Source organism: Bombina bombina, chromosome 4, assembly GCF_027579735.1.
Source record: "Bombina bombina isolate aBomBom1 chromosome 4, aBomBom1.pri, whole genome shotgun sequence".
Taxonomy (NCBI): Eukaryota; Metazoa; Chordata; class Amphibia; order Anura; family Bombinatoridae; genus Bombina; species Bombina bombina.
This window is the reverse complement of record NC_069502.1, coordinates 917053214-917063781: the sequence shown is the minus strand read 5'-3', so window position 1 is coordinate 917063781 and position 10568 is coordinate 917053214. Positions and strand designations below refer to the sequence as shown.

Genomic DNA, 10568 nt, shown 5'->3' with positions numbered 1-10568 from the left:
GCTTATTGATTGGCTTGTTTGCTGTGGGGGGGGTGCCCATAGCCTGTGGGTCTAGGTAGTGTAGCCTTATTTAAGGGTTGATTTTGTACCAAAAAACATGCCTGATGAAACGGTGTTAACCGTGAAACATGTTGCATGATCTGTTTGTGCACACAACAGCATGAGTTGTTGTTTTTAATATTGTTTTTACTTTGGATTAAAACATTTTTTAACTATACATTCTAATTGCTGAGTGCATTATTCTACGTTACCTTGGGGAGCTGCCTCTCTTGGGAATCCAGATACTGCTTGTATCAGCTAGCTGGTCTGCTGTTGAAAACCAGCCTGCAACTATTGGCACATTGGAGTGCCTTCACAGAATGTGAGTACCCTGTACTGTCTTTGTACTCTCCTTCAGTTGTCGATTGATTCACACATACGGCGCCTCTCTCCTTTTTCTGTTGTTTTTAGAGTAGTATATAGTAGTATTATCAGGAGCAATGGTAGATGGTTCAGGTCAAGTCAGCTGTCTGTAAATGGATCAAGGCCCAGATCCAAAGTCAAATATCTGTAAACAACATAAGAAGACAGAAGCACCACATGGCCCAATATTGTTTGGAAAACTGATGACAAATAACAATGTAGTATCACACTCACATTTGGTGAGACACCCCTAGTGGTGTAGAAGAGGCAGCCTGGGATCAAATAGCAGTCACCCAGCAGACTGACCTCCAGATAAGCAATCTGTAAAGAGTACAAACAGATACAAAACACCAATATGGCCTAGTAATGTCTGGACACAAATAATGGAGTATGTGGTAATACAGAATACTCTGTAAAGAGTACAAACAGATACAAAACACCAATATGGCTTAGTAATGTCTGGACACAAATAATGGAGTATGTGGTAATACAGAATACTCACATTTGATGATGCACCTCCCTTGGTGCAACAGAGGCAAACTGGGATCAAACAGTCACCCAGTAGACTGATAAAAGGGAAACAGGAACTTCCAGCAATCCAGGTGTTAGGATAATATGATGATAAAAATGATAGGCAGCAAGTGGTAAGTTATAGCAAAAACGTACTTTATTAAAAAATTTAAAGTTAGCAATGCATTTCTCATCCAAACAGTGGATGTTTCATAAGGCTTAATACAAAATATATTGTATTAAGCCTGATGAAACATCCACTGTTTGGATGAAAAACGCGTTGCTAGCTTTCCATTTTTTAATAAAGTACGTTTTTGCTATAACTTACCACTTGCTGCCTATCATTTTTACCATCATATTGTCCTAACACCTGGATTGCTGGAAGTTCCTGTTTCCCTGGTATCAGTCTACTGGGTGACTGTTTGATCCCAGTTTGCCTCTGTTGCACCAAGGGAGGTGCATGTCATATGTATTCCATAGATCATGTTATATTTCCTTGTGTTGTACATATTCTGTACTCTATGTTACTGTTCCTTTAAGGAACGTTATTGCTCACCCTATTTATAGCCATCAGGGCATCAGAGGTTGCTTGGTATTTCCTGCCTAACCTTGCTTCCTGTTACTGGTCTCGTACTGCATCCTGTGTTTAGCCACTGATTCCTGCTGTACTCACTGTCCTGGAAACGGACTTTCTCCACAAAGATCGTTCGGGACTACTTTTCCTTCTTGCCGGATCTATGTATTCATACGCGGTGACGTCACACCTATATATATATATATATATAGTTTAATTATCACTCTGCTACGCTTAAAGGTTCTTTCCAAGGTTATATTTTATTATTGTGTTACCTAGCCGAACCTACATATGCTACCTTTGCAACTGTCGGCTTTATTTTTACTTAAGCATAATATGTTTATAAATGTGTATACACCTGGTCAAACAAACAGTGGGTAATTCTGCTGCAGCTATTTAGTGTGTGACACATGTGGCAGCCATAGAAATATCAGGTTTACAGACCTGCAACTAATTGCTAATTGAGTTATAGGCATCCACATTACTATTTGGCTAGTAATTGGTGTGGCTTCCTATGGTTCAACCTGCAACACATCTCCATATATTTTTTACCATTCTCAGCAGCTGAGGCTCATCACCTTCTCTATATTACAGGCATCCAAGTGCTGCCTGACAGTGCATCATCAAATGTGAGTATTCTGTATTACCACATACTCCATTATTTGTGTCCAGACATTACTAAGCCATATTGACGTTTTGTATCTGTTTGTACTCTTTACAGATTGCTTATCTGGAGGTCAGTCTGCTGGGTGACTGCTATTTGATCCCAGGCCGCCTCTTCTACAAGATTACATATGTGGCATCGCCCGCAAAAGCCGTCAACGCCGATTTTTTTTTTTTTTTTTTTAATTATTTTTTATTGAGGGTTTTTTATAATGATAACCGAAGAAAGAAAAAAAAAATTGACATATCAATGTTACATTACATAGCAATGATTGTCTCAGCAAAAATATGACAAAGAAAGAAAACATATAATACATGTCAAGTTATAATTGAAAACCTCCTTTTATGTTTTATACCATAATGAAAGTAGCTATTATTCCAGGCTATTGTGTTAAAACACACTCTGAAGGATCACTGTAGCTACTAAAAAGACCCAATTTATTATGAACTTCTTAAGAACATATATATCTATTGATATTACATCACCACCACCAGAGAACCAGGATATGTAGCTGCTAAGTCAATCCAAAAACTGGCTCTCTGTTAGTTTAGCTTGTCAAAGAATTGAGTGCTTCTTATTATCAATGGGTCTTGATACCAAGAACGAAGTATAGAGCAAGGGGGAAGTTGGGGAAATATCAGTGGATAAGCACCGCTATAAAGATAATTTTTCTATTTAACAATATAATGAAAATAGTAATGGTTGGTCAACCGCAATGGGGGGGGGGGGGGGAGACCATAAAAATGTTAATTGACTAGGCCAATTAGTTATCATAGGATGATGCGAGGCATGCAGCACTAAACTATATGGCAAATAAGTATGATTTGTAATGGTTATCAAGAAGGGGCAGGTATGGCCCCAATACAATTAGGATGGGGGATCACTATTGGAACTCTATTTGAAAAGGATCTATGGAGTATTTATGGAATATCTCTCCTCAGGGATGTTGTCACCACTGGACACAGACGGTTAAGGGAAGGTGGATATGACCCGCCCACAAATGTAGAGCGGGAAAGTATGAGGAGAGATACAGTCGGTGGAGAGATATTATAGGAGCTGATGTCCCTATAAATCAGGAACCTGGGGATATTATAGTAAATAAAAGTATATGGGGAGAAAGGTGCTAGAGGATGCAATCACCAATGCTTACAATGTAAGCCCACTGGGGTGTGGGCGGGGATTGAAGGAACTTGGGAAGCTAACACAACCAAAGATATTATGTATAATACGCCTGTTTAGTAAGATAGCTCAGGAATGTGAGTTGTAAGCCACTCTCTTGTAATAAATGGTGTAAGGCAGAATTAGCTCAGATCTCTTTCAGAAAGACATAACTGCCATAGCATAATGTGGGGGATACACACATTATCAAAGAATGAGTCGTGCACAAAAATGACACCACAACAATGGATAGCTTAGTCGATTAGGGACCCAAAAGCTTAACAGATAGCTCCTATCATATTACATAATATCCTAAACCTGTGTCTTTTTTTCCCCTCTTTCCCCTTTTTTCTCTTTCTTTCTCTTTTCTTCCCTTTTTTCTTTTTTTTTTCTTAACATCTATGAACACTTAAAAATAGATATAAATATCATTGCCATGTAAAATAACTATCCAAGGTGGGGCTGATGTCCATCAAGTACAAAACAGTGAGGGAATATAGAATACCAGACGTGATGACAGCTAAGTAGTATATGTAGTCTGGGATAGAACAACTGTATCATATGAGAAAATAAAGAGATAAACATGTTTTTGTTGAGAGGAATTAGGCATTGCATATACTCTCCCTGAGTGGTAAGGGCATTATAAGGCTTTGCTGGGAGCAGATAAAACTAGCCTCTAAGTGCCTGCATGACTAAAACAAATACATCTCAAGTAAAGACTGTTGCCATAAAACCAGAATTATGCTTTGTGCAATAATATACTAGCCAATATAATGTAGATAGTAACAACATAATAAGTATTTTAACCTATGCAAGTATAATATGGTATAATAATAAGAAAAATAGGGTTAAGTAGCATTACATTTCTGCATTATAGTGATATGTTAATAAGCTGGGTAGCATATGTTACAGGTAGCAGACAAATCAGAATAGGTATACCATATATCTCATGTCACGTCAGAAGCTTAAAATCCCAGTTTCCATGTTGTATTGCAGAAGCAATGGCAATATGCAGTACTATAGGCAAATAAGTCCTAGTAAGGTAAAATTATGTACCAGAATTTACCATAGTAGAAGCAGTTATAGTGGTATGCAAACATAAAACTGGGGTAGAATATTTCAACCTTTCAAACCTATTGAAGAACAAAAATCAAGTCTTGTTAGACAATGTGCCCCAAGCCACCAAGTGTTATAACAGTCACTTTACTTCAGGTGGTGATGCAGCTTTAGGTTCAAGAGAGACCACATAGCCGCAATGGGCAGCAGTCTCTGCCTAACCAACTCCAGCAAGATCAGTCTGGATACCGCTAGCCAGGTTAGAATTTGCAGTGACTCTCTGTGTTCTCCGAAGGGCTCCTGGGGACTGCTCTTTACACAGTAGAGGGCCAAGTTTCTCATAACAGCTTGCAGGACCCGCCGCTCCGGTATCATAAACAGCCAACTCCACAACATGCGACACTAGGCCTGAGCCCATGTTCCATCTCTCCACAAGCGGATGCAGACCGCTGAGCTGCGGTAACTGTTTAACAAGTAGCTGGAAGATGTTTCTGGGGAGTAGTTCAGCCCAATATGTATGTGGGAAAACAGCGTTCCGCAGTGTTGCAGCTCTCGTCGCCACAAATCGAGATGTACCCTGTGGGTGAGATGTCATGCGGATCTGTAATGCATTCACTTTCCGCTCTAAAGGGATAGGCTCATCAGCTATCTTTGCTGGCAAGGAGCGTTGCAGGGATAGTGATTTGGGTTGTATCGATACCCGATTCTGGTAGTGAGTGTCCAACTCAGAGGATAGCACTTTCGCATTAAGCAGGGAGGACTCACCGATCTCATCAGGGTCTATAGTAGTCGCCATCTTGGGCGTTAGGCTGTGCTCCGTAACCTGCTGATCTCTGAATATGAGCATTAGATCCGTAAAGTTGTGATCCATTTTCTCCTCTAATTTGTCCAGTAGGGCTTTAATCTGCCAGTAGAAATCCGTCATATTGAGTTAGTTAGTAGAGGGTGCTGGATAAATTAGGCTATAGGACAAAAAAATACTTCTGCCTCGTGCATAGTTCAGCTGGTACCAGGCCAAGCAGATGCCACAGTGGACGTATAAACTGTGTTAAATTAGGCTGCAAACAGGCTGCTCCTCTGCTTCATGAGTATAGATTGAGAACTTAGATTAAAAGTATATATTATACTCTCTATAAAGCTGGATATTCATTAATTTTGCAGGAGGTCCAGAGTTATGCGTCTTGTCTCTTCAAGAGTTAGCTCCGCCCCCTCAACGCCGATTTTTACGCGGTTTTGATATCACATATACGGCACCCCATATAAATGCGGCGCTTATATTTCACCGTCGCCCCCAATTTTTAACATAAGCTAGCATAGAACCGTGTCACAAATCGGTATCACATATTCAGCGCAAGGACTTACGTGGCGAAAATTGAGAAATTTTACTCCATTTTCCCCTCGCCACACATAGGCAGGCACAGTAAGACTTGGGCTGAGTATGTGAGCACCGTAACCCCCTGAAAATAGTAACTAACGCCTAATGCATGCGCAATATCTATCTACCTCCTAAATATAACTAACACCTAACGCATGCGCAATATCTATCTACCTGTCAACCGTCATCCACCCACAGCAATAAGTAATAAAACTATATTAACCCCTAATCTGCCAACCCCCACATTACAAAACATCTAATTAACCTGTTAACCCCTAAACCACCATCACTCCACAACGCAATATACCATAATAAACTATTAACCCCTAATCCGCCATTCACCCATATCGCAAAGTACCTATTAAAACTATTAACCCCTAAACCGCCATCCTCCACCAACGCAATAAACTTAATTAACCTATTAACCCCTAATCCGCCAAACCCACACAATGCAAAAATCCTAATAAAACTATTAACCCCTAAACCGCCATCCTCCACCAACGCAATAAACTTAATTAACCTATTAACCCCTAATCCGCCAAACCCACACAATGCAAAAATCCTAATAAAACTATTAACCCCTAAACTGCCAAAACCACACAACGAAAATAACTAATTAAATTACTAAGCCCTCTAACCTAACTACCCCTAAGATAACACCCCCTAAATTAACCCCAATTACCTAAATTAAAACATACTAAGTTACAAACAATTAAAATAAAAAAAACTAAAATTAAATTAAATTAAGCTAAGATTACAAAAAATAAAATATTCTAACATTACATAAAATAATTAACCAAATTATCAAAAGTAAAAAAATTAAACCTAATCCCTATGGAAATAAAAAAGACCTCCCCAAAATAAAAACACCCCCTAATCTAATGCTAAACTACCAATAGCCCTTAAAAGGGCCTTTTGTAGGGCATTGCCCTAAGTTAAACAGTTCTTTTACCTTATAAATTACTAAGTCCCCCCTCTAACAGTAAAAACCCCACCCACCAAACACCTAAAATAAAAAAACCTAACAATAAAAAATCCTAAACTTCTCATTGCCCCTAAAGGGGCCTTAGTATGGGCATTGCCCTTAAAGGGCATTCAGCTCTTTTACTGCTCTTAAAAGGGCATTTAGTTCTTTTTCAAATGCCCATTAAAACCCTAATCTAAAAAAAAAAAGACTAAGTCTAACCCCCAGATAGGTACTCAAGGTTTCTGAAGTCCGGCGCTGAAGTCTTCTACCAAGCGGCGATATCTTCTATCATTTTCCAGGAACAAGCCAGTGCGGAGCGGAGGGCGGAACTAAAGACCGGTGCCCACGGAACTGAAGACTGGCGACTGCAAAGCCACGGAGAGTGGAGATCCTCTTTGTACGATCACAGCCGCACACTGAGCATTGAATTCAACTTACGCGTTTAAAAAGGGGTACCTTGAATTCCTTTTGGCTGATTTGAGTCTTCAAATTAAAATCAGCCAATAGGATGAGAGCTATTAAAATCCTATTGGCTGATTTGAACAGTAATGTTAGCTTTTTTAATTGTTTGTAACTTAGTATTTTTTAATTTAGGTAATTGGGGTTAATTTAGGGGGTGTTAGGTTAGGGGGCTTTGTAATTTAATTAGTTATTTGAGTTTTGTGGGTTTGGCGGTTTAGGGGTTAATAGCTTTATTAGGATTATTACGTTGTGTGGGTTTGGCGGATTAGGGGTTAACAGTTTTATTAGGATTATTGCGTTGTGTGGGTTTGGCGGATTAGGGGTTAACAGTTATTAGAATTGTTGCGTTGTGTGGGTTTGGCGGATTAGGGGTTAATAGATTTATAAGGTTTGTTGCGATGTGGGTTAATGGCGGATTAGGAGTTAATACATTTATTAGGTAGTTTGCGATGTTGGGGTTGGCGGATTTAGGGGTTAATACTTTTATTAGGTAGATTGCGATGTGGGTGAATGGTGGATTAGGGGATAATAGTTTAGGTATATTGCGTTGTGTGGGGGTTGTCGGTTTAGGGGTTAATACTTTTATTATTAGTTCCGATGTGGGGTTGATGGCGGGTATAGGGGTTTTACGTGTGGGGTTTATTTTTGGGAGGTGGATTAGACTTTTACAGGAGATTTGACTTTTTTTTTTTCTTTTCTTAGGCGCCAGCAGTTTCTAACTTGCCATAAATCACTAGCAACTCCAGAAATTTGTATTTACGCTCATTTCTGGACATCGCTAGTTTATCTGACTTATGGCACTTTATGAACTGCCCGCACCGTACATGTGATACCCAGATGTGCGTGGTAAAATTACGGGCGGCGCAGGTTTCAGTAGTTGAAGCCTGCGCCGCATATGTAATCTCGCCCTGTATTTTTGAGGCATTTGAGGCACATTTTATAAAATTATCCAGAAATCTGATCTCGGGGTAATTTTATAAGCGCTAATTGCTACCGCGTCCTTGTGGTAACAATAACCAGCCACTTGTAATGGCTGATTAATTATCGCGCTCCCACAAACAGTCAAATTTGCGAGCACGCAATAATTTAGAGCTCCACTTGTAATCTAGCCCTCAATTTCCAGCAACCTAAACATTTTCTCAAAGTAAGAGCAATCCAATTGTGGAACACCTTGCCTAAGGAGGTAATGACTGCCAATACCTTAGATCAATTTAAAAATGGCTTAGATACATTTCTGACTAAAACCAGAATTCAGGGATATGATTGCTTGTGTAAACCAGGTCAGCTTTTTAATTGTTTAATGTAAAATCAAATGTTAGCTTCTTTATTGTAAATCGGGTAGAATCTGTATAGGTTAAACTTGATGAACTTCTGTCTTCTTTCAACCTCATCTTCTATGTTACTATGTTTGTTTCAATACCGGTTTAATAAATTATTATTAACTAACTTGAATCAGTTGTTGTTGTACAGGGAAATCAGTGAAATGAACCCCCCCCCCCCCATAAAAAACAATATACCCATTTGACTAAATAAATCTGCATTGTTCATTGCAAAACTTCTTCTCAGATATGAGGGTACATTGTCATACATCTTAGCACACAGTTGATGATTGACAGCTATACAAGTATGTGATTTATCATTGGATCAGCAGCTCTGTGCTGCTCAGGAGGTGCAAATCATTGTGGTTTCTGAGCGTGACTTTAATTATGTCAAGTTCACAGTGTTGATGGAATTTGTTTTCAGCTGATCTATAGTTGTTAATTTGGCTGTCAATTAACTCTTTCACTGCTGGGCCATTTTCAAACCCCTGAGCTAGTTGTTTTTAGTTGTTTGTCCCTCATTGCATTTACGCATAAATTGTAACTATTTTTCTGTGAGGTACCTACACAAATTACATTAATACACACATTTTATTAATACTCATTAGTAGGTAATAAGTGACAACTATCATTACTGTTTTGATGGAGAGGGAGATGTTACCCTGTGTGATGGTGCCATCTCAGTGTACTGTATATCCTTTTTAGCCCACTTGTGCCTTTCACTGAGGAAAACCTTCTGTAGTATATCAGTCCGATTCTATTCAGAAGGACCGCCCAGACTCAAAATACCAGGCAATTCTCCTCTGAATGTGTTTTGACCTGTATGGTAGCAACTGCAATATATTAGAGGCCTTATAAAATATTATGGAACTTTATAATGATTTTAAACACAAAGTTTTCAAAGCTTCAACATAAATCAACAATTATTTTAAAAAATATACATTTTTAAATGGTCATGAAACCTACATTTTTTCTTTCATGATTCAGATAGAGAATACAATTTTAAAAAAAATATTCCAATTTACTTCTGCTATCTAATTTGCTTAATTATTTAGGTATCCTTTGTTGAAGAAATAGCAATGCACATGGGGGAGCCAATTACACAAGGCCTCTATGCAGCCAACAATAAGCAGCTACTGAGCCTATTTAGATATGCTTTTCAACAAAGGATATCAAGGGAATGAAGCAAATTAGATAATAGAAGTAAATTGGAAAGTTATTTAAATGGCATGCTCTTTCTAAACCATGAAAGAAAGTTATTCAACTGTGATCTTTAAAGGAAATTAATTTAACGTCTCAGTTAAGCAATACCCTTTTAATGTTTGGTCAACATTTTACCCATGCAAAGGATTGTGACTGAGAAACGAGCTGCATCTTTTAAAAATGTTTTTATTATGAATAAATCCTTTGTTGATTTTATCAGGTCCTTGTATGAGTCATTGCTGCACTGGTTTGTGTCCCTAAGTGCCTGGCTGCTAGGCGACTGCAATGTCCCAGACACTTCTTGTAGAACCTTGAGGTGCTGTCCTTTTGTGAGTTGCTTCTTTCTACCTTTTACACTTGCGAGTTTTGAATAAATGACACTATGTGGCGCCCTTGTTTTTCTATATATTTCAGATTGATTTTAAAGGTATACCAATCAATTAGTGAAGCCGACAAATTAATTTAAAAAAAAAAACAGAGCTACATATTAAATATATCTAGGTTTGTTAGACATTTTTGTTTCTGACTTGGGAAAGATTGAAAAAAAAAATGGAAAACTATAAGATAAAGATGTTTTGCAGGGTTTTTCATGTTGGTTTTTGCAAGGATTTTCAGAGACACAGCCAAAGCAAATGCAATCATAACAGATCATTTATTCAAATTGATGAATTATTATTATTATTATTATCAGGTATTTGCAGAACGCTAACAGATTCCGCAGCGCTATGACATAGGTGGTATACAAAATAACATTTACAGGGGTCAAGTGGGTAGAGGTCAAGTGGGTAGAGGGCCCTGCCGAGAGTTGCACTGTTGTAGTAGGCTCTTATGAATGTGAACTACAAACAGCTGGGCTCGTAGACTTACATGCTATGAGG

At 38.5% G+C, this 10568-nt stretch overlaps 1 long non-coding RNA gene across 1 annotated transcript; it reads left to right on the top strand.

The window, feature by feature from the left end:
* Positions 1-1563: 1563 nt before the first annotated feature.
* On the top strand, positions 1564-2309 carry LOC128655703 (uncharacterized). The gene is made up of 3 exons (XR_008401885.1): positions 1564-1664; positions 2081-2115; positions 2208-2309. It is a non-coding gene; the product is annotated as an uncharacterized LOC128655703 (long non-coding RNA).
* The last annotated feature ends 8259 nt before the right edge of the window (positions 2310-10568 follow it).